Source organism: Bufo gargarizans, chromosome 1 (genome assembly GCF_014858855.1).
Source record: "Bufo gargarizans isolate SCDJY-AF-19 chromosome 1, ASM1485885v1, whole genome shotgun sequence".
Taxonomy (NCBI): domain Eukaryota; kingdom Metazoa; phylum Chordata; class Amphibia; order Anura; family Bufonidae; genus Bufo; species Bufo gargarizans.
In genome coordinates this window covers 533,762,439-533,787,121 of record NC_058080.1, presented here as the reverse complement: position 1 = coordinate 533,787,121, position 24,683 = coordinate 533,762,439, and the positions used below count along the sequence as shown (strand labels likewise).

Below are 24,683 nucleotides of genomic sequence, written 5' to 3'. Positions count from 1 at the left end.
ATTGCGATCTCAACTTTCTCAAATCCGACAGTACATTCTAGCATGGAGTCATTACCATGGTGATGGGGACACTCCATGAGCACGGAAGTCGGCAGACGCTCTAAGTTGAAATCGCAATGCGATTAATTCAAGTTCTATAAATCGCATTGCGATTTCAACTTACCACCCTCTGCGTCAACTATGTAATTTTCCATGGGAGTTTTGCCATGGATCCCCCTCCGGCATGCCACAGTCCAGGTGTTAGTCCCCTTGAAACAACTTTTCCATCACTATTGTGGTCAGAAAGAGTCCCTGTGGGTTTTCAAATTTGTCTTCCTATTGAAGTCTATTGCGGTTCGGCCGGTTCGCACGTTCGCGAACATTTGCAGAAATTCGCGTTCGCCAACGGAAAATTTTATGTTCGCGACATCACTATACACCACCAATGAGGCCAGGTGAGGCGATCACCTCAGGCAGCACCAGGTAGGGGCAAGAGGGGGGCTGCCATTTTAGTTTTTGCCTCAGGCAGCAGAAAGGCTAGGTGCACCCCTGTAACCTTATATGCTACAACTCCTATTATTATCAAAGTTGATGATCTTCATATGCACTTATTAGGATGTTTTTTCTTCAGACATATTTAATTTATCCTGCTAACATATGTAATTATATATATGGATACTATAAGAGATAAGCATTTTTATCCAAGAACTGTAGGGTAGACTAAGAGGTCATCATTTGTGTTTAATTAATAATTCTTTCCATTATCAATTAAGGAAGGGGTTCTTCACTGTAAAAGTAGTACAACTTTTTAATGCTTTACCCCAAGAGGCAGATACATCAGAACATCAGAATTTAGAAAAGGATTAGACAAATATCTTGCATCTAAAAGTGCTGAGGGTTATATATAATGTATTGCATGGCGTTAACTATTTAGAGACTGCCCTTGTGGGGTCAAAAGCAACATTTGATATTACCTTGGTTCAATATATATATATATAATCAACTCCAGTTCACATAACCACTTGAGAAGCCATTTCATAACATGGAGATACATTTTTAATGCAAGCTAATGTACATATCTGACGCCAAGTCAGCTTTCTGCTAAAGTGACCAGAATATTAAGCAGCTCACTCTCTAGCAAATATATATAAACTCTGTGTTCATCTTAATATATAGGAGAATATATTCTATGAAGTATAATGAAACAGCAGAAATGGAACAAAAATCAACGTGCGTCATGGATAAAAAAAATATAAATGGTTAAATACAGGTTAAGGCCTCTTTCACACTACAGTATATCCATTTCAGTGTTTTGCGGTCCGTTTTTCACGGATCCGTTGTTCCGTTTTTTGCTTCCGTTGTGGTTCCGTTTCCGTTCCGTTGTTCCGTTCCGTTTTTCCGTATGGCATATACAGTATACAGTAATTACATAGAAAAAATTGGGCTGGGCATAACATTTTCAATAGATGGTTCCGCAAAAAACGGAAAGGATACGGAAGACATACGGATGCATTTCCGTATGTGTTCCGTTTTTTTTGCGGACCCATTGACTTGAATGGAGCCACGGATCGTGATTTGCGGCCAAATATAGGACATGTTCTATCTTTCAACGGAACGGAAAAACGGAAATACGGAAACGGAATGCATACGGAACACATTCCGTTTTTTTTGCGGAACCATTGAAATGAATGGTTCCGTATACGGAACGCAAAAAACGGACCGCAAAACGGAAAAAAAACACGGTAGTGTGAAAGAGGCCTAAAGGTGCACAATGAAACCCTATTACAAGATATGTCTTGGTTAGTGGTGACCAAACAGTTCAGCAAGAACAATATAATGTACAGCAGATTATACTGTGCTGTGATTTATCTGTCTGATAACGTGAAGGCTGTATATTGTATGTTCATGATAAAGTACTGGTAAGTACTGCAGCAGACTGCGGCTTCATTGCTTCTGTCTGCAGTGGTAACAACATTCAGGGGTATCCTGGTATATTGTATTCTGAGTATAAGTGAAATCTGCCGCAACTTTATTTTCCCAATTATATCTTTACTATCCCCAGAGTACAAGCTCACATCCTGTGTTACAATCTTTGTACTGACCTACATTTTCCATGGGTTCCTTTTCTTTCTCTTGCAGGTCTAAACCTCCTGAAACTAACAAGGAATTATCTTTGCAGGTTCGGCAGGGTCTCTCCACATTAAGAGGCAATCGATCACTGCAGCAGAAGTAATACATCTTTTTTTTTTCTTAGAACATGTTTATTTTCACTCATCTCTCTAAGGTACCAATCAAAAAAATATGCGCTGCATAAAACCAGACTGTATTACGGTTCAGGCCTGTGCAACAGACTGGTTAAACAGTGGAGGGAAATGTTAGTCATAAATTGTTAGTTTTATTTTTTGTTATACATATATATCTGTAATATATTATTGATAACTCAAAGGCATAAAAATAATGGCCCAGACTTACCAAGCCTGTAGACGGTGTAAGCTCAGCCAGGCTGTCTAGACCTGCACCACATTTATCACAGGGGCTCCGGCTGGAGGATATATTTGGTGCAGAAAGAGACACTTTTCTCTGACAACTATTGGTTGTTTTACTTCGAGCAGATTTTTACTCCAGAACTGGGGCAAAATTTTGGCTCAATATGGTGCATCCACTTTAAGCCCCATCACTTTTTCAAGAATAAAAAATTGGGCCAATTTGTGCCATTTTTCACCACAAACAGTGTGGTCATCTAGGCAAAATGCAATGCTAGAGGACTCCCCTGCAATAGATTTTTTGATGGCTTCTGGCATTATATGGTTGCCTATACAGAGCTAATACCTGCTGAAAAATAATAAATCCAGTCTGCCTGTAGCTGCCACTAGAGGTAGCTAACATGATAACCACATACTTTTTGTACACTGAACGCTGAGTAAAATACCAGTACTATATACAGTTAGTTCAATAGTGTTTCCTAGTCTGAACTTGATAACTTAATTTTATATTTATGTAGGGTTTTTGAGATAAAAAAATAACAGTTTCTGCCAGATATTAAGAGATTACTCAGTACAGAATTTTGGTTCTTTTTACATAAAAAAATAAGTTTTTTTTTATGAATAAGAACACATGGCAGCTAATAAAATGTGTACATGTTGCATAAAACAATAATTTATAGCAGTAAAAAAGTATGACCAGTTGTTCAATTAATATAAAAAAATCTTGGACCAGTCCTATAGGAAAGGGCTGGAGCTCTGTTGATGAGTATTTATTGAGCCATATACAAAGAAACATTGCATAGTGCTCCTAAAGTAACAGAATCATTACTTCTACCATTCTGTGCAGACACTGATACAACATAGATTAGCAGATGACCTTCTGTAAATTGAAACCTGTATACACAGATGGCCATCAAATGCCACCTCGACAAATAGTCAGAAGCTTGGCAAGTGAGAGGCAATTAGTTATCTAATCATAGATTTGAACAATCTGCAAACCATTAATTGACCATTCATGATATTAACTGTTTCAAGAATTAGTATATACTGTGCCCAACTCTATGTATTTTTGTATATAATTTTTTTCTTGTTAACAGCTCTACATTCTACACAGACCTGTATATGCTGAACCAAAGGCACAATACAGATTGCCATATTCAGTGACCTGTATTCTGCTGTGTTGGAGGGAAATGTAGAGAATATGCTTCTTGCCTGCTTCGCTATTCGATTGATCTAGTCCATACACTGATCTATTCTCATATTGGGAAATTGCTTTAAGCCTGGAATAACATACAGCATTATGACATTTTTGGGGACTCTTTCTTGCACCTTTTTGTCCAAACACTCTGCCTAAGTTCTACAGTAAAATATTAGAATGCCTACAAACATAGGAAGAAATTCATTATCCCCTATGCTGTTTTTGACTAAGAAAAAAATCGCACCTCTGTCACATTCAGGGGTTAAGAGGAACAACTGAATGTATGACAAGTGTTCACAGACAAGATTTCAGGACACAGAATGGGCAAAAATTAACGCTTTATTCAAAAAAGCGTACAAGACACAAAAATTATTAGAATCAAACTGCACATAAGGGTAAAGAACAGTGCAGACCTAGTCTCACCTAACCACTGTTACTACCTGTTTGGATGATCTGTCCTAAATGACAGCCCCCAACTGGTCGACAGTCCCTATGCAGGAACCAAGTCAAACACACAGCCAGAACCCAAGCATACATATACAGACATGAATCAAGGTCACAGGAAAACCAGATCAAAGGTAGAATCAGGAATAATGGAATCAGGTTCAAAGCATGACCCGTAACCCTAGTGGCTCAGAATACACACAGGAAGCATGGCGTTCACGGATAGAAAATAACCAAAGACATATCAGACATCGATGTGCAATTAGGCTTCAGTGAAAGGCGAAGTCACAATCACTCTGGTCAGGATAGTAAGCACTCTGCACACAGCTTTCCTGGACACAGAATACAAACTGAAAACCCGAGCATACAGCTGAAAAGGGTCGAAAGAGCAGAGTGACTGAGACACCTGACCCCCTGATGTTCAGACACACAGACCAAGAAAACATTAACCCTTTCATTAACAAACACAAGGAGCAATTAACACACATCCACAGAAGTCTCCAGCCAGCACGCACAACACTAGCAGCCAGCCTCCACGGCAAAGTGGTGTCACAGTGAACAGCACTGTGACAATATCAACTCAGATTTGAGACTTTTCAAGTTGCAATTGGCATTTTATGCCACCCTCACCAATGTTATGAAACGGGGGGGGGGTGACGAGGGTAGAGTGTGGGCGAAGCCATCGACCCCCACTCATTTATCACTATTTATGCCAGAAACTGACGTAAATAATGACTGAAATTTACGGCAGCTCCTAGATTTCATTCCAGCACACGGACTGTAGGAGTCATGTCATTTATGGCGAGTGCCCCATCAAGACTGGTTTAGCATTCTCGTTTATGGTATTTCTGTAGAGTTTTTTGGGGTCAGTGACATTTATAGTATATAGAAAGACTGCATGCTCCAGGTAGAATTTTTTTCCCGTTTTTCTCCATAGGCTTCTCTATGGTCCTTGAAAACCCCTAGCAGAAAGATGCATAGACAAAATGACTCTCAAAACTACATGTAAGAAACACTTACAACACATAGCTTTTTTGTTTGCATAAAAAACAGGCAATAAAACACTAATGCTGTATATTCTCTAATATACAAGGAAGGTAGCATACTTTATATAACTAAAACTGATTATATAAAAGCTGGTTCTGCTGTTTCATCCTAGAACCTGACCTATAGAGAAGCCGCATGGCTGAATGCTACAGACTGCACAGCAACCGGTTATTGTAACCAGACAATGTCAGCATGCACAGCTTGATATGAGATTGTGACATTTATTCCTACTTCATTTTCTCCCTGTCTTGGCAATTATTTTCTCAGTTTTAATAACATCATTACTATGTACAGTATGCCTCCCTTTCTGTTTATGCCCTGTAAATAAAAAAAGAACATGAACACCTCAATTTTGCTTATCTTCATGCATTTATTTAATTTTAATGTATTCTTCTGATACAAACGTTGCCCAAAATCATACATATACATGTAGAGCCCACTGAGGCATTCTTTCATCAGTGTCTTCAAGCTCAGTAAATGCTGGAAAATGTTAATGGAGTATTCCCATCACATACAATCGGGGGATATCGCTAAGACATGCCCCCATTGTCTGATAGGTACAAGGAGAACGGAGCGGGGAGAGCTGTGTCTGGAAGACCCCGGGTTTCCTGGGCTCCGTCCACCAGCAAGCGCTGCTCCCATACAAGGGAATTGGAGTAATTCCTGTTTTTTCAAGCATTACAGTCATCCTTCTATATAAACTTTCTGAAAAGGCACAGTGTAAAAACTCAATTTTAATCCAGCATGTTCAATAGGCTGCAAGTAGTCGCCTAGTTGCGCTGTTCTTGTGAACAGTCATCCTGTCTCATTATAGCATGACTGACAAGCCAAAATGGCCCCACACCTGAGCATGGGCAGTGAAGCTGGATGCATGTGCACCAGGTTAAGCTGCGCACTGTGCATGTACTGGATGTTAGGAAAGGTCTTGACAAAATCTTTGACTTTTTGTTTTGCATTTAAATTCTAGTCTGCAAAGCCTTTTTTTGTTGTATATGTTATGTATTAGGAAGACTCTCATTATTAATTGCCTATTTTATATAGTCATTTTATATAAATATCATATATATTATAGTTAAAGCGGCTGGGCAGCACTACAAACAATAGTAGAACAAAGGGGTGCCAGCGGCTGTGGCAGTGATCCTCCCGTCAAACCATAAATGAAAAAAGAAATTCCACGGCACTTCCCAAAAATAAATATGTGTTTATTTCACCAGATGCAACGTTTCGGTTTTCCCTCTGGAACCTTTCTCAAGCAGTGACAAATTCATGGTGCAAATTACATATATTTATACCACACATGTGATTATTGGATAATTAAAACAATCAAGTACAAAAATATTAAAAGTGCATGATTATAATATTAAAAATGCATATAAAACTGTGTATAATATAATACATAGAATGTGTATACATTCATATATGAAATATCCAAAATGTGCAAATAATTGAATGTATAAAATCATCAGAATTCATAAGTGATCCATAATTCATTAATTGCAAACAAATGTGAATAACCCCTGGTTTGTGATTAAAAGCATAATTGATGTGTGGGGGGAAGGAGGAAAAACCATACCTGTCAGGAGGTCTCAATAGTATAAATGCACATGTCAGAAGGACCTATGATGATGTGGGAGGTGCAGTCACGTGATAAAACATCACATGATGCATCCTGATCACACAGCTGCTTACATCTAGATGATCATGTGAAAGGTGCAGTCACGTGACTGAACGTCACGTGATGCATCCTGATCACACGGCCGCTTCCATCCACAGCCTCACACTATGCTGCTTTGCCTCAAGCACATGATAACAGTCACGGGATCAGACAAGATCACGTGACCGTGTATTATGCAAATGTATTATGTCTTATTCAGCTATAATGGCTGTAGTAAGAATAAGTATTAATTGAAAATGAACCCCTCTTTTTTATTCACTACTCACTTACAAATAAAAAATATATAAAAATGTAAAAAAAATAAGTATGCTAATAAACGACTGAGTGTCCGCCCCTCTCCGGGATAGTCCCCTCAGTGCATAAAATGAACAACAATCCACAAACATCAGCAGAATTCATGGATGGCTGGACATTACAGCATCAATAAGAGTAACCAATCCCCAGAGGAAGTTTGGCCCCAAATCAAACACTAAATAATATAATGAATAATATTCGGGCCTCATGTTTGGGTGTCTTTATTGTGGTATTCCAAAACTAGAACATAATAATAGATTACATATGGGTGAACTATCCAATGGGCCACATGTTGATTAAATAAACTATGGCAGAAACAGTACTGCTCCCACAGCACTAGACTACCATATAATGAGGAAATTTCATGGCAGGCAACCCTGCTAAGGGTGCCATCCAAGACTATCCTCATATAGTGAAAGGTAAGACATAAAAAACTCAGCAAGGACCCTCCTGCAACTGTGGTACATAAAAGGTCGCCACCAAGAGAATGTTCAGGTAAGTCTCCTCACCGTATCTACGGCAAGAGGATCCTTCCCAGACAAATATCCGTCCAGTGATTACTTTCATGACAGAGTGGCCCAGCAGAAGTCCCTCCACAAGTACAGAGTAAAAAATGTGTATATTAACTACCCTTCAAAAAGGCATCTCAACGCATAATGGCCTGTAACAAGGAAAAAATAACGATAAACAAAAATGTAACTGAATAAAATGAACAAAAAATGAGCAAAAAAAAGGAGGGGGGGGGGGGATTCAATAGTTCAGATGATACAATATTCAAGTGTTTGCTGTTTCATGCTGATAAGTAGGCTTCTTCTTCCACACACCATCAATTTACACTAAAAACAAAAGAGAAAAATTTTTGTATTGTTGTTTCAGTATGCACCACATTCAAGAAGAGACAAACATCAGATACAGCTCTGTCTATGGGGGAATTTATATAAGAGTACCCGGTCTAAAATCCACATTAAGTCCATTGGGTCTCAATGGGCCAAAGCCATACACATACCCAAAAATGAGGTTGCTACTTTTGTTTACGTTGTATTAATTGCCGTCATGTACAAAAAGGCATTTATTTATCCCACCACGCATAAACAGTTTCAGATCAAACATTATTTAACTTGTGAATCTTCATTTGTTATCTATATACTCTGGTGTCCATGCAACCTACTGTATATAGGTGAAACCTCACTTGATTTCAAAACCCGACTGAATCAACATCAGTATACCATCCTCAAAAAGCGAATGGATCTTCCTGTATCAAAACATTTTTACAGAGTTTAACCATAAAGAAAGCCAGTTAAAATGCATTTTGATTGATCATGTGCCCATTTCACGTAGGGGAGGGAACAGAATTTTGTCCTTGAATTTTTTTTAGATGTATTGGATTACCACTCTGAATTCATTGAGACCCAATGTACTTAATGTGGATTTTAGACCGGGTACTCTTATATAAATTCCCCTATAGACAGAGCTGTATCAGTTTTTGTCTCTTCTTGAATGTGGTGCATACTGAAACTACAATACGAATATTTGTCTCTTTTGTTTTTAGTGTAAATTGATGGTGTATGGAGGAAGAAGCCTACTTATCAGCATGAAACAGCAAACACTTGAATAATGTATCATCTCAACTATTGAATCGCCCCCCTTTTTTGCTCATTTTTTGTTTATTTTATTCAGTTACTTTTTTATCATTATTCTTTCTTTGTTACAGGCCATTATACGTTGAGATGCCTTTATGAAGGGTAGTTAACATACACATTTTTTACTCTGTACTTGTGGAGGGACTTTTGTTGGAACACTATCTCATGAAAGTAATGTACTGGACGGATATTTGCCTGGCAAGGATCCTCTTGCCGTAGATACGGTGAGGAGACTTACCTGAACATTCTCTTGGTAGCGTACCACAGTTGCAGTTACTTACCACAGTTGCAGGAGGGTCCTCTCAGAGTTTTTTTTATGATTAGTGTTTGATTGTTGTTCATTTTATGCACTGAGGGGACTATCCCGGAGAGGGGCGGACACTCAGTCGTTTATTAGTATACTTATTTTTTTAAACATTTTTTTACATATATTTTTTATTTGTAACTGAGTAGTGAACGAAAAAGAGGGGTTAATTTTCAATTAATACTTTTAGGGCTGTTTCACGCAAGCGGAAGCCGTGCGTGGCATCCGCTCCGTGAAAGAGTGCCAAAACCCGATGCAGACTGCAGAGGCACGGAGCAGTAACATGATTGATAATGCTCCGTGCCTCTCTGTGATCTCTTTACTACGAAATCACAGTGAGATAAAGTTGTCACTGTGATTTCGTAGTAAAGAGATCACAGAGAGGCACGGAGCATTAACAGTCATGTTACTGCTCCGTGCCTCTGCAGTCTGCATCGGGTTTTGGCACTCTTTCACGGAGCGGATGCCACGCACGGCTTCCGCTCGTGTGAAACAGCCCTTATTGTTAGTACAGCCATTATAGCTAAATAAGACATAACACATTTGCATATAAACGGTCACGTGATCTTGTCTGATCCCGTGACTATTATCATGTGCTTGAGGCAAAGCATGGAAGCGGATGGAAGCGGCCGTGTGATCAGGATGCATCATGTGACGTTTTGTCACGTGACTGCACCTCCCTCATGATCATCACAGGTCCTTCTGACATGCACGTTTATACTATTGAGACCTCCTGACAGGTATGGTTTTTCCTCCTTCCCCCCACACATCAATTATGCTTTTAATCATAAACCAGGGGTTATTAACATTTGTTTGTAATTAATGAATTATTGATCACTTATGAATTCTGTCATTTTATACATTCAACTATTTTCAAATTTTGGATATTTCATATATGAATGTATACACATTCTATGCATTATATTATACACTGTTTTATATGTATTTTTAATATTATAATCATGCACTTTTTATATTTTTGTACTTGATTATCCAATAATCACATGTGTGGCATAAATATATGTAATTTGCACCATGAATTTGTGACCGCTTGAGAAAGGTCCCAGAGGGAAAACCGAAACATTGCATCTGGTGAAATAAACACATATTTATTTTTGGGAAGTGCCATGGAATTTAATTTAATATAATATATATATATATATATATATATATATATATATTTGCCTTTTCTCAATATTTATGTTTTTCCCTACATATCAAGGTATGGCCACATGGTCAGATTTCTGCATGCAGTCTTGGAACCCAAAATCAGGAGTGGGTCATCAAAGGGAAGAAAGTATAAAGGACAGATACGGCTTATCGTTCTTGAATTCAGTCCTGGTTTTGGCTTTCAAAACTGCATCAGTAACTTGACCGTGAGGCGGTACTCTTATATCCTAGTGTATTCTTCTGTTTGTATGACACACTCCCTGAGCCATATTAGTATTAACTGGTACACTGGAGACTGGAGCTTCTAGGTATTAGCTCTACTACAGAACTCATGAAGGAGATCACTGTAGTCTTCAAAAAAACTTTTACAAAAGATAAAGCGAGAGAAAAGAAAGAACAGAGTCAGTATCTCTGGACAAGCCTGTTAGTGGATGAAGCTTGCAGGGGTGTTTTCCAGAGCCTGAAGCTATTTTCCTTTTACTTGCTGTGTAAATTGGAAATAAGATTCGGTGCAGAGTTAAGTCCTTGCACTTTTAAAATCATAAAACAGACCTTGCTGACTTTTTGTATTATGCTGTTGCTTATTCTGTGACTGTATCTTCTTTAATACAAAAAAAAGCTTTCCATTTGGCAGAGGACCTGGGCATACCTGCTGTGTACCCTCTAAAACTATGCATAGGCAATATATATCATATGTCACATATAGATCATCGTGTCCTTCGCTAAAGGTCAATGTGCAAAGTTAAAGGGAATGTATAGTCTATATTTTTGTACAATTTAAAACCAGGTAATGAAACATAATCTGAGATGGGAGTGAATTGCAGAGGTAGGACATTCACGTATCTGAAATAAATGGCATATCCCAGATGGTACGATTCCTTTAAAGGGGTTGGCCACTTTCTGCTTACTGTTGACCAATGTGTATATAAGATGATTATATGGTACTTACTAATATAGGCTTTGTTGAAATTCTGCACCATTTTCTATATTTCATATGTATGCCCCCTTGTTTGACAAGACTTTTCTGCCATCCACACAGAGGTTCTATCTAAAAGATGGCTGCTGGTGGAGGGCCATGTGACCAGGCAAATCACCTCCATGTGATGTCTCCTCCATTCAAATACACTGCCCCTGCCATCTGCACTTGTTCTGTTGGGAGTTTAGTGGAGGTGCACATGACCCTCAATCAGCGGCCATCTTATGGACAGGACCTCTATGTGGACAGCACAGAAGATCTGCCCAACAAGGGGGCATACCTTATGAAATATAGAAACGGCACAGAGTATCAACAAAGGCTGTATTAGTGAGTGCCATAAAATCTTCATACAAACACATTGATCAACAGTAACCAGAAAGTGGACAACCCATTTAAATATATTTGTTAAAAATATGGTATTGATCATAATTAAGTTGAAGGCCCAGTTAATTCAGTGAGATATTTCTTGTTCTTGACTTATACATAAAAAGAGAACGGAAGGATCCAGAATGAATAAATAAGGTGCTGATGATATGATAATTCTTTGTGTACTGAAAGAGTTTGTCTGCAAAACAGATGTGGATAGAATCTATTATATTGTACTGTATGTACACATGACCTGTACTACACATCCTTATTTGTAATTGGCCAGAGGTTATGGTCAGGGAGCGGAGTTCATGATGAGGTACATGCTGGCAAAAAAAGCAGCTTTTACCGGTTGTATTACTACATGGATCTTGATCAGCTGATGAATAGCGTTTATTAAGGAATATAGGGATATATACTGGCATAGGGATGTTCTTTTATTTTTTTTATGTAGATCGCGGATCAGCAACCTCCGGCACTCTAGCTGTTCTGAAACAACTCCCAGAATCCTCCTTTCGCTTCTAGGGGAGTTACAAGAATAGCTGAGTAAGTGTGCATGCTGGGAGTTGTAGTTTCACAACAGCTGGAGTGCCAAAGGTTGCTGATCCCTGATGTAGATTTAATATCACAAAACACAAGAGATAGGAGAGTAAAACAGAAAACTACAAAGAAGAAAAGCTACCCCGAGCTCAAAAGGTAAATACAGTTATACAATGTAAGTCAGGAAATTGGATAACGTCACTGATCATTTATACTGGAGATATTAATTTAGTATTTGACTTAATATATGATTGATAGGCAAAGGATGCATTACTTTTATTAAACCATAACAAGCACATATTGGCTTGTATATCAGCGGCAGAGACTATTAGATTAGGGACTGACATTGCACATTGCTGCTGTCACTTTATGTTGGATGCTTTGGAATAAAGGCATCATAGTCTATATGATATAGCTGTTCTTCCTTGCAAATAAAGCTAAAATACAATTGTAGGGTATATCTCTTGAATTATATTCCCCCAACTCTGAAGTAGAAGTGTAACTGTTTCCAATGCAAGGCTTTTCTGCTAATTGGATGATAGGGGTTGTGTTTACAAGCCTCTGTCGATACTGCTAGGCACGTAAAGAAATGTAGGATTTCCAGTGATTATTTACTGCCTTAGAATCTTCTTATTCTCTAGCACAGACAGATCTCTAAAGGTGGCTGAGCAATAATTGTTTCCCACTGAGAAATCACATCTTTAAAAAGTCCTTTGGAGGTGCCAGCAGATTCCTTGCTGTGTCCTAGAACAATGCCTGGTGCCCTGTTCTCACAATAGAAGCTGCACCCATTGAAGTATGTAAGGAATAGAAACCATCAGCGTCTTTTCCTTTTGGTTCATATTGCTGCAGTAATATGTATGCAACTAATGTAGATGATACTGTAGTACCCTGCAAAAGGATTTTATATATGAACAAAGTATAGATATTATTACTATATATGGAAGAGATATTTGATATTGATATGAAAATTACAAATACACAATCACCGTACATAAATAATAATAATCAAGGAGCTAGCCAAAAATATACAAAAACAGATTAATAATATGTCTCTACAAGCGGGTTGTGAAAAGTTAAAGAGAATCTGTCACCATGATTTTGGATCATTATCTACAGTAATACATGGGTAGCACTGCAGATAAGGAACCTAGATCACTATTTTTCTTTTTCTACTGCCCCCTGAACCCCTGCTTGAAATACATTGTCAGGACTGCTGCGCATGCGCACGAGGCCTCTCCATTATGTTAACACAGCATAGCAGTCCGGACTGTGTATATCATTGCTGCTCTGAGTGGGGGTACGGGGCAGAAGGAAAATAAAAAAATAGCAATATGGACTTCTTATGTGCAGCATCACTCAAGTATTACTGCAGATGACAATCCAGAATTGTAGTGACAGGTTAGGAGGTTACCTTTACATTCTTTCACAGTAGGCACAGCTGTCATGGTCAGCACTACCACCACTAGTCTTCCTCTTCTCACTATTGTAGTTATTAGGAAGTCGTGCTCTAAGAAGCTGTCCATAGATTCTTCTGGTACCTAAATGTACGTCAAATGCAAGGTAAGGGTCCATTCACACGTCCGTAAGTGTTTTTTGCGGATCCGCAATTTAACATGGACACCGGCAATGTGCGTTCTGCATTTGGCGGACCGTACATCGCCGGCACTATAATAGAAAATGCCCTTTCTTGTCCGCAGTTGTGGACAAGAATAGGACATGTTCTATTTTTTTTTTGGGAACGGAATTGCTGATCCGAAAGTGCAGATCCGGAAATGCGGATGCGGACAGCACATAGCATCCGTTCTGGCCCCATTGAAAATGAATGGGTCTTCAAAATCCGGAACGGATCTGGAAAAAAATTGTGGACGTGTGAATGGACCCTTAACGAGAGCATACAGCAGATGTAGAAGCATAATTCAGCAAACAATATAGAGGGATTTTTCATGGCCCTTGGAACTTTATGTTTTTACACTTTTTAAAAAAGTAGATCAGGCTTAGCGAACAGGGCTTCCTATGGCCTGAGAGATTTAATATAATTTATAGTGTCACACTATAGTGCAAATGTACACGGCTTATAGCTGGTGTAGATTTGCTTATCGGACACATAGACTGCTCAGAGATGTGACACATGTATGGAGAGGTTTGGCATATCTCATTTCACTGCACTTATGATAAGGACTGGCATGTGAAACTCCAGTCTTAATAAATTCCCCTTTATGGGGAGAATTTATCATAGAGCAGTGTTTTACAATGGTCTATGATATCCCCTGTGATGACGGGGAATGCGCCTAATTTATGATGGGGCACATTCTCTGGCAGCGCAGGAGATTGCCGACGTCTTGAGAACCTATTCACTAAGAGCTTGACAATATCACTATTTGCAATATCAAATGCATCCTTTAGTATTCTACAGCTGGCAACAGACGTGAATTACTCAGCAGACAGCTACCTCTACAGACATGCAGGGCTTGGCCAAAAAGAGCTCGTATGTTCATTTAAAGCGGTTATCCCATGAATATGTTTGGCAGTAGCTCATCAAGAACCTGCATCTCCCAGGATGCATTGCAATTAGTTCATCTTAATCCCTTTCCACCCTGCATAGAAGCCCCAGAGATACATATGGTAGATAATGCCCCCACAATGTCCTTCTCCACTGTTTAGAGAGATATAGATAAACATGTCTATGAATTTAGAAGTGGGGGTGACTGAATGAAAGGTGTCTGGACCGCTTCTCTATGAGATCTCTATGCTAACACTAAGAGGAGGGAAAGGGAGCAGGGAAGCTACTCAGCATGTCTGTCGACCTCTGAATACAGGAGGTGGACCAGAAAGAAGAACAGCGGGGGGCACTAACAGAGAAGAAAATGTAATGTACATAAAAACCAAACAATATTTTATTGCGTGTGTATTGCAATAATACTTCATTTAAAATGCCCTATTCATTGCACACCTTTTGTGGGATAACCCTTTTAAATGAGGTGTGGGTACTGAGATTAGATTGTCTCCTGATCTTCTTAAATTTGGCATGATCGGGCAACTAATGTGTTTGACCAGGTTAATAGTATGCTCCTCCAAGATACAAACATAGATATTGAATGCACTTTTGCTTCAATGTCTATAGACTCAACAAAAAAGCAGAAAAGAGATAAAATTTGACTTTAGACCGAAATTTAAGCAAGCAAAATTAATTTCCCAGTTGATTTTGATATGAATGACAGAGACGTTAATATTATTACCACGCATAGTGCTGCTATTGCTATCAGTATCTTGCATTATTTTGCTTCCTTCTTACTGGATAAAATTCAAAATTATGATTATGATTTACAAAGATTTTACGTACCGGTAATTGTTTCTCTGACTACATCTGAACCGGGCTCTCTGTGGTGCCAATGACAAATACGTCTATCACCTTACATTGTCACAGTCTCCATAAGATGGCTCACAAACCTTCCACCTTTACTACTTCAAGCATACTTTCTATTTCTCACATTTCTTCGATGTGCATCGAATTTCCTAAGTACAGTAGAATTGATTTATTCTGGTATCTGATATCATTTATTTCTGGCAAAAGTGAATATTAATCTGGGATTTTACAAGAAGTTTCAAAGAATCCGATGATTAAAAACAACACTAACAGTAGTGCAATTAATGTTATTATGATTTTACTTTGCGTACACACTCATTTTCTTTGAGCATCATGTCTTCCTCAATGACCTCTAACTTTACATGTATACACAAGAATATTTGCAAATCTACACGTTATTGCACAGATTTGATGCGAGGATTAGATCATAATAGATAATTCCATGATTGGTTTTCACACCTTACATTTGACTAAACAAACATACAGAAACTTCTAGTTAAATCTAATTGAACAGCATTGCAAAGCAACTAATTACTTTCAAAATAAGTTTAGATAGACCCAAGAGGTATATCAAATTAAAAAAATATTTATTTTACTTCTTACCTATATATATTGTGACAGAGTGTCTGGAGAAGTAGTGGATGGGGTCTATGTGTGCCCAAGATTTCTCACTTCTGTCATTTAAAAGCAACCAGGGAAATGTTCAGGAGAGGTCTGTGCAATTCGGGTTTGCATAAAACCTGTTCTTAGGGCCTGTGTTGCTGGAGTGGGGAGAGAAGGGTGGGCCCCACTCCATCCGGACAGTCCGGCTTTTGGGCTGTCAGGTAATTACTCCTCAGGTGTGCTGGCCTGATATAAGGCTGAGAATGCAGACACAGCTCGCTCAGCCTGGGAACAGGTTACCTGCATGGAGCCTGTGAGAGCACTACAAGAGGTACGGACTTTGCTATTGTGTTTGGGTGCTTGGTATTAGGCCGGCACTTGGTCAGGGAGGTTTCCTGCTGTATAGTTAGAGCCGGACAGGCTTAGGATTTTTGTTTGCTATGTTTTATGTTCTGTACCTCAACCTGACAATAAAACTGGCTGAGGTCAGTTAAACGAAGTTCCTGCCGTGTGGACTGTAACTTCGTCGGTGTGCCTGCTAAACTGTGCCTGTCTACCCAGGAGACGACAGCCCCGCTACCTAATCCCTTACATGTGGTGGAGGATGCGCGCACACCAAATTCTGGCATAAGAAAAAAAAAAAAAAAAAACTGAACATTTAAAGGGACAGAGTCCATTTTTGTGCGGTGCACCAAAGACTGTTTTCTGCCTCTTGGAAAATGGAGGATGTGGTTAAAGCTATGTTGCAAGCTGTTGCATCTCAACAGGAGGCTACCCGAGTGCAGCGGGAGGCTACCCTAGTACAGCAAAATGCGCTTGAGGAAACCAGCCGCAGGCTGACGGCCCAACTGGAGGCTGCACAAGAGGCGCAAAGAAAAGATCGGGAGACCTTAGCAGTTGTGGTGCAGCAACTGACCAGTGTCGCTGGACGGGTCCCAGGGATGGCAGAGGCCCCTCATGCCGCCATAAGGGCTAGTCACTTTCTGCAAAAGATGACAACCGCAGATGACGTGGAGGCCTACCTTACCACCTTCGAAAGGACTGCCGAGCGAGAAGGTTGGCCAAAGGCACAGTGGGCCGGACTGTTGGCCCCCTTCCTTTCAGGTGAACCCCAAAAGGCATATTTTGACCTGGAGAATCAGGATGCTATGGACTATGTTATGCTAAAAAAGGAGATCCTTACACGCCTTGGGGTTACTCTTTCAGTCCGTGCTCAGCGTGTGCACAACTGGGACTACCGTATGGATAAACCTCCACGTTCCCAAATGCACGACCTCATACACCTGACCAAGAAGTGGTTGCAGCCGGAGTTCCTGACAGGCCCTCAGATGGTGGAACGGGTTGTGATGGACCGGTACTTAAGGGCCCTCCCCGTTACCTTGCGCAAGTGGGTGAGCCACGGTGACCCCAAGAATGCTGACCAGGTGGTGGAGATGGTGGAGAGGTACACATCCGCAGAGGAGCTACTGAGTCTGCCGCAGCGCCCCCCAGCCCTGCAGCGGAGATCTCCGGGACTACCTGGTAAGACTGTTCTAAGGGAAAAGGGGGCTGGCAGAAGCGATGTATCTGTGGGTGCAAGTGGAGAGACTGGAGGCCCAGGCTCTAGAAGCTGGCAAGCCATGCCAGGGAGATCTGTGGCCTATAAGAGACTTAATAGGGACTTAATAAAATGTTTCAGATGTCAAATGCCAGGTCATGTTGTTGCCAATTGCCCAATGTATGGTGAACCAATGCAATGTGATGCCTCATATATAAACCGCCGTTTATCACTGTATGCCCAGCCTGCGTGTGTAGCATTACTAAATACTGCGGGGGAGAAACAAATGTGTGTTATTACGGTGGAAGGTAAAGATGTGAGTGCCTTGTTGGACTCAGGCAGTCTGGTCACCCTTGTAAAAACGGATTTGGTAAACCCCAGGAAATGGCAAACTAAAACCATGGCGGTAACTTGCATACATGGAGACACCCGTAATTATCACACTGCTGTGGTAGATGTAAATACCCGATACGGGGCAGAAAAATTTATGGTTGGTTTAGTGCCTAAGTTAATGCATGATGTCATCATGGGGCGGGATTTTCCACATTTCTGGCAGCTATGGGAACATAAACTTTCAAATGCCTGTCAGGAAGGAGATGACCTACCACCGGGTACCGAAAGGTGTGGGTATTTAAGAGAGACTTCTGTTGATGGTGAATCGTTTCCCTGGTCTGTCATGGTAGGGGAGCCTGAGGTCTCTGACCATAGTGATAGGTTAGAAGAGGGTCAGAGCAGTCCAGAGAGGGAAGACTCACTTAATGACAATTTGCCAGACCTGGCAGTACGGAAAGAGCAATTTGGTGCTGAGCAATTAAAAGATCCCACCCTTACTAGAGCCAGGGAAAATGTGAAGTCTATTGATGGTAAACTGGTGGAACCGGACGGCAGACTTTGTTTCCCGCATATGGCTGTGAAACATGACTTGTTTTACCAGGTGGTAAAAAGGGGAGAGAATCTGGTGGAACAACTGGTGGTTCCTAAAGTGTACCGACGCACGGTACTAGACATTGCTCATGGTCACCTTATGGGGGGGCATTTGGGAGCTGAAAAGACTACAGACAGAGTCCTTCAAAGGTTCTTTTGGCCTGGGGTCCATAAAGATGTTAAAGACTATTGTGACACCTGCCCCGAGTGCCAAATTTCGGCTCCTAGGCCACACTATCGTAGTCCCCTGGTACCTCTACCAATCATTGAAATACCCTTTGAGAGAATAGCCATGGATCTGGTGGGGCCCCTTGTAAGATCTGCTCGAGGCCACCAACATATTCTCGTAATCATGGACTACGCTACGCGTTACCCGGAAGCTATACCCTTACGTAATACGTCATCGAAGGCCATAGCTAAAGAGTTGGTGCAGGTGTTCAGTCGCGTGGGACTACCAAAAGAGATCCTAACAGATCAGGGTACCCCCTTTATGTCACGCATCATGAAGGAGTTATGTAAACGGTTCAAAGTTAAACAGCTGCGTACCTCTGTCTACCATCCACAGACTGATGGACTGGTAGAGAGATTTAATAAAACTCTAAAAGCCATGCTTAAAAAAGTGGTAGACAAAGATGGGAAAAACTGGGATTTCCTTCTCCCTTATCTCATGTTTGCCATCCGTGAGGTGCCTCAGTCCTCTACAGGCTACTCCCCATTTGAGTTGCTATATGGTCGCCACCCTAGGGGTCTGCTAGATATAGCAAAAGAAACTTGGGAAGAAGAAGCTACCCCCTATAGAAGTGTCCTAGAACATGTGGTACAAATGCAAGACCGTATATCTGCGGTGATGCCTATTGTACGAGAACATATGGCCCAGGCTCAGGGGGCACAGCAAAGGGTGTATAACCGCAGTGCCAGAGTACGTACCTTTGCACTAGGTGACCGGGTTCTGGTACTGATCCCTACAGTAGAGAGTAAGTTCCTGGCTAAGTGGCAAGGCCCCTTTGAGGTAATAGAGAAAGTAAATGAGGTAAACTATAAAATCCGTCAACCAGGTAAGAGGAAGCCTGAGCAAATATACCACGTTAATCTTATAAAACCGTGGAAAGATCGACTATCACTTGCAGCTGACACCTCCTTCCCACCAGAGCAGCGGTGCTCTGGGAAGCCCCTGTTGCCAGAGGTAACAATTCCCGACTCCCTGGCCAAGGCACAAAAGGTAGAAGTGCAGGGATTCCTCTTTAAGAATAGGGTTTTTTTCTCAGAGATCCCAGGTCGCACCTCTGTCATAAAACATGACATCATTACAGAACCGGGGAAAAGGGTTAAGCTGCGGCCCTACAGAATACCAGAGGCCAGGAGAGGGCTTATCTCTGAAGAGGTGAGGAAAATGTTGGAACTTGGGGTAATTGAAGAGTCCCATAGCCAGTGGTCCAGTCCTATAGTTCTGATCCCCAAACCAGATGGCAGCTGGAGGTTTTGCAATGACTTCCGAAAGTTGAACACCATATCTAAGTTTGATGCTTACCCAATGCCCCGTGTTGATGAGCTCATTGACAGGCTCGGAAATGCCAGGTATATAACCACTCTAGACCTAACCAAGGGATACTGGCAAATTCCCCTGACAAATGAGGCCAAAGAGAAAACTGCCTTTGCCACTCCTGATGGGTTGTTTCATTATGTGGTCTTGCCGTTTGGTTTGCATGGAGCCCCTGCAACCTTCCAGAGGGCGATGGATAAGATTTTAAGACCCCACAGACAGTACGCAGCCGCATATCTGGATGACATCATCATCCAAAGTCCAGACTGGGAATCCCATCTATCTAGGGTGCAGGCGGTTATCAATTCCCTGTGTGAGGCAGGCTTCACAGCTAATCCCAAAAAATGTGCCATTGGTCTTGAAGATGCTAAGTATCTAGGTTACATCATAGGCCGAGGCCTAGTAAAGCCCCAGTTAAACAAAATCGAAGCCATACAAAGGTGGCCTCAACCGGTAAACAAGAAGCAAGTCCGTGCCTTCTTGGGGATTACAGGCTATTACCGCCGATTTATACCGAATTTTGCTTCCCTTGCAGCCCCATTAACGGACCTGACAAAAGGGAAGGACTCTGTCATGGTCAAGTGGTCACAAGAGGCTGAAAAATCGTTTCAGACTTTAAAAACCCTCCTGTGCGCTCAGCCAGTGCTGATAACCCCAGATTTTAAGAAAGGGTTTGTCCTACAGACTGATGCGTCTGAGGTGGGACTGGGGGCAGTACTGTCACAGGTAAGGGATGGAGAGGAACACCCTGTACTGTATCTGAGCAGGAAACTTAATGACCATGAGCAAAAATATGCAATTGTGGAAAAAGAGTGCCTCGCTATTAAATGGGCCCTGGAAGCACTCCGCTACTATTTGCTTGGCCGTCACTTTGAATTGGTCACGGATCATGCTCCCTTAAAATGGATGTGTGAGAATAAGGAAAAAAATAGGAGGGTAACAAGATGGTTCTTAGCCCTGCAAGAGTACCAGTTTACCGTAAAGCACAGGCCAGGGACCCAAATGGGAAATGCAGATGCCTTGTCCCGTGTACATTGTCTGATGTCCAGATGTGTTCCAGCCCTGGGTCTGAAACAGGGGGGGGAGGATATGTGACAGAGTGTCTGGAGAAGTAGTGGATGGGGTCTATGTGTGCCCAAGATTTCTCACTTCTGTCATTTAAAAGCAACCAGGGAAATGTTCAGGAGAGGTCTGTGCAATTCGGGTTTGCATAAAACCTGTTCTTAGGGCCTGTGTTGCTGGAGTGGGGAGAGAAGGGTGGGCCCCACTCCATCCGGACAGTCCGGCTTTTGGGCTGTCAGGTAATTACTCCTCAGGTGTGCTGGCCTGATATAAGGCTGAGAATGCAGACACAGCTCGCTCAGCCTGGGAACAGGTTACCTGCATGGAGCCTGTGAGAGCACTACAAGAGGTACGGACTTTGCTATTGTGTTTGGGTGCTTGGTATTAGGCCGGCACTTGGTCAGGGAGGTTTCCTGCTGTATAGTTAGAGCCGGACAGGCTTAGGATTTTTGTTTGCTATGTTTTATGTTCTGTACCTCAACCTGACAATAAAACTGGCTGAGGTCAGTTAAACGAAGTTCCTGCCGTGTGGACTGTAACTTCGTCGGTGTGCCTGCTAAACTGTGCCTGTCTACCCAGGAGACGACAGCCCCGCTACCTAATCCCTTACATGATATATATATATATATATATATATATATATATATAGGAAAGAAAAGAAGGCAGCACTCCAAATTGTGATGGAAACTGTGGACGGTTTATTCACCCATCTAGCAGCAACGTTTCAGCTCTCTCTTTGGAGCCTTTGTCCAGCTGAATAACATGTGCATATTGGCATACATAAATAGTGCAAATAATTAACAAGATTCCAAATTAATAAATAATATAATAAAGTGCAAGTGCATAGATAATACAGTCATGTAGCAAGTATAATTCATCTATCTTCATAATTCAAATCCACATAGTCGTAAACATGATCATATAAATATACATGATTGATAATCGAGTGTGGTAAGTGAACAGGTGTGTTTCAGTAATACATCAATAAAAATGTTAAAAACCTTTGAATGGATCACATTAGGCCGGAGAAACCTGGTGGGAACTGCTGGCGCTCGGAAAGGCAGTCGGCGCATGCGCCGCTCCATCTGCTATCGCGAGACTCACAGTACTAATAGGAAGCATAAAGACCACAACAAAGATGGCCGCTATTGAACATCGCATTAGGGTGCATGCGCAAGACAGCACAGCCGCCCGTGTAAAATTGACAGACACATCTGAAGTGTCCAAAGCGCCGCAGTATAAAGAAGACAAAAAAAGACACCGGTTGTGTTCATATTTTTTTTACTCTGATTCTATGTATGGAAAACAACATGTGCTATATACTAAACAGTTTTCCCCCTTTTTTTGTAGGATACTACTTTGGAATATATATTATGAATGGTCATGTATGGCGAAGACTGGAGGAACTGTGCCAGCGATCCATTTATATGCCATTTATTAGTTTACCATGTTGAGCCCTTTTTTTGTGATAGCCGCTGTCTGTATTTCGGTGCCACTCCAGCCCCTTATGGGACTTGGGTGACACTGCTTGCTGACGGGTGGTGCTGTCATGTGTAATATCAATATATTATGGGCCCCGATGCAGTGCGTCTGTGACCTCCCCACTGACAGGAGAGGTGGGCTCACAGTATTGTGGACCCCATCCATTACGTGGTGGATTGTGTCACGGAGCGGATATGCTGTCAATTCTGGACAGCGGGGTGTTTGCGGTGTGGTGACCGTATAACCCTGCTGATACAGATGTTCAATTTGGGGGCTGGCGCTCACCCGTCGGTCCTCTATGTATGTATCAGCTTTTGTATGCTTTATACTGCGGCGCTTTGGACACTTCAGATGTGTCTGTCAATTTTACACGGGCGGCTGTGCTGGCTTGCGCATGCGCCCTAATGCGATGTTCAGTAGCGGCCATCTTTGTTGTGGTCTTTATGCTTCCTATTAGTATTGAGAGTCTCGCGATAGCAGATGGAGCGGCGCATGCGCCGACTGCCTTTCCGGACGCCAACAGTTCCCATTCCCATTCAAAGGTTTTTAACATTTTTATTGATGTATTACTGAAACACACCTGTTCACTTACCACACTCGATTATCAATCATGTATTTTTAGTTATTTTGCACTGTATGAATCATGTTATGGAATTTATATGATCATGTTTAACGCTATGTGGATTTGAATTATGAAGATAGATGAATTATACTTGCTACATGGCTGTATTATCTATGCACTTGCACTTTATTATATTATTTATTCATTTGGAATCTTGTTAATTATTTGCACTATTTATGTATGCCAATATGCACATGTTATTCAGCTGGACAAAGGCTCCAAAGAGAGAGCTGAAACGTTGCTGCTAGATGGGTGAATAAACCGTCCACATTTTCCATCACAATTTGGAGTGCTGCCTTCTTTTCTTTCCTTTATACACTTGGGATCTTGGTCTCAGGTCCCTCAGGAGGATGTTGCACCTGCATTCATTGTGTGCTGCTTTTCTTCTTTTTATATATATATATATATACATATATATATATATATATATATATATATATATATATATTCCACATTTAACTCTGCAAGGATATCCCTTGCTAATTATGCAGCTGCAGGAATTGGGATTCAATAGTGACTGCTGCATCTAAGTAGTTTAGAGGGCTCCCTCTGTCTCTTATTAGCACCCCCTAAATTAGATCACAGGGGGACGAAATGTATGTAAGGCAGCCTGGGGCCTAATGAAGGCCCCACGCCTTCCTGCAGTGTATCCTTATAAGGCTGCACCTCTCTGGATTGTTAGCATAGCACTGACAGTATTATACACTGTACTGCATAAGTCCCCTTGTGGGACAAGCAAATTGTTAAAAAAAAAAAAAAAATTATTACATTAAAAAAATCCAATTTAAAAAACAAATGCAAAAATAAAACATCAAACCAATTGGCCAGCTTTTAAAATGACATGTATTTTATTAAAACAATCCACATAAATACATAACATATGTCCTAAATCATAAAATCCAGTCCCTCTATTCTTAACAGTGCGGAGCTCACGCACTACTATATGAATTGCAACGTTCCAGAGTGTCCTTTTATCCACTCAATGTGAGTGTAACTCACAAGTCTGAACAGGGCTCCATTAGTTATGTCAAACGCACCACTTGTCCGCTGTAATGTTGTTCCTTCTTTACAATACTTGGAATCCATATGCTGCACAGGCATATCTAATTACGAAGTACGTATGATTATTGCTTACCCTAATATGCCGACGTTTTCGGCTGGGTAGTTCATACATACTGTATGTGCTATTGTGGTTTCACAGCTGTCGATCCCTGAATTTAGTGTCCCCACTGGTGCCGGCACATAGTTTTCAGCGCATGCGTGGTAAAGATCCAGGGACGCCAAGTGAGACTCGTGGCTATGTGTGTTAATCTTCCAATCCACCCAGTGTTCAGACCAGTGTTATAGAAGTCGCTTGTATAACCAGACGCGTTTCGAGACCTGGCCGGTCTCTTCCTCAGTGGTATATAATGTAGACGAGGGATAGAGTT

General features: G+C 41.2%; 1 protein-coding gene across 2 annotated transcripts in view; it reads right to left on the bottom strand.

Moving 5' to 3' along the window:
• The window catches only part of RTN4R (reticulon 4 receptor), a 254,405-nt gene that overhangs the window by 2,603 nt on the left and 227,119 nt on the right, over positions 1 to 24,683 (bottom strand). The gene's annotated exons all lie outside the window — the stretch shown is intronic.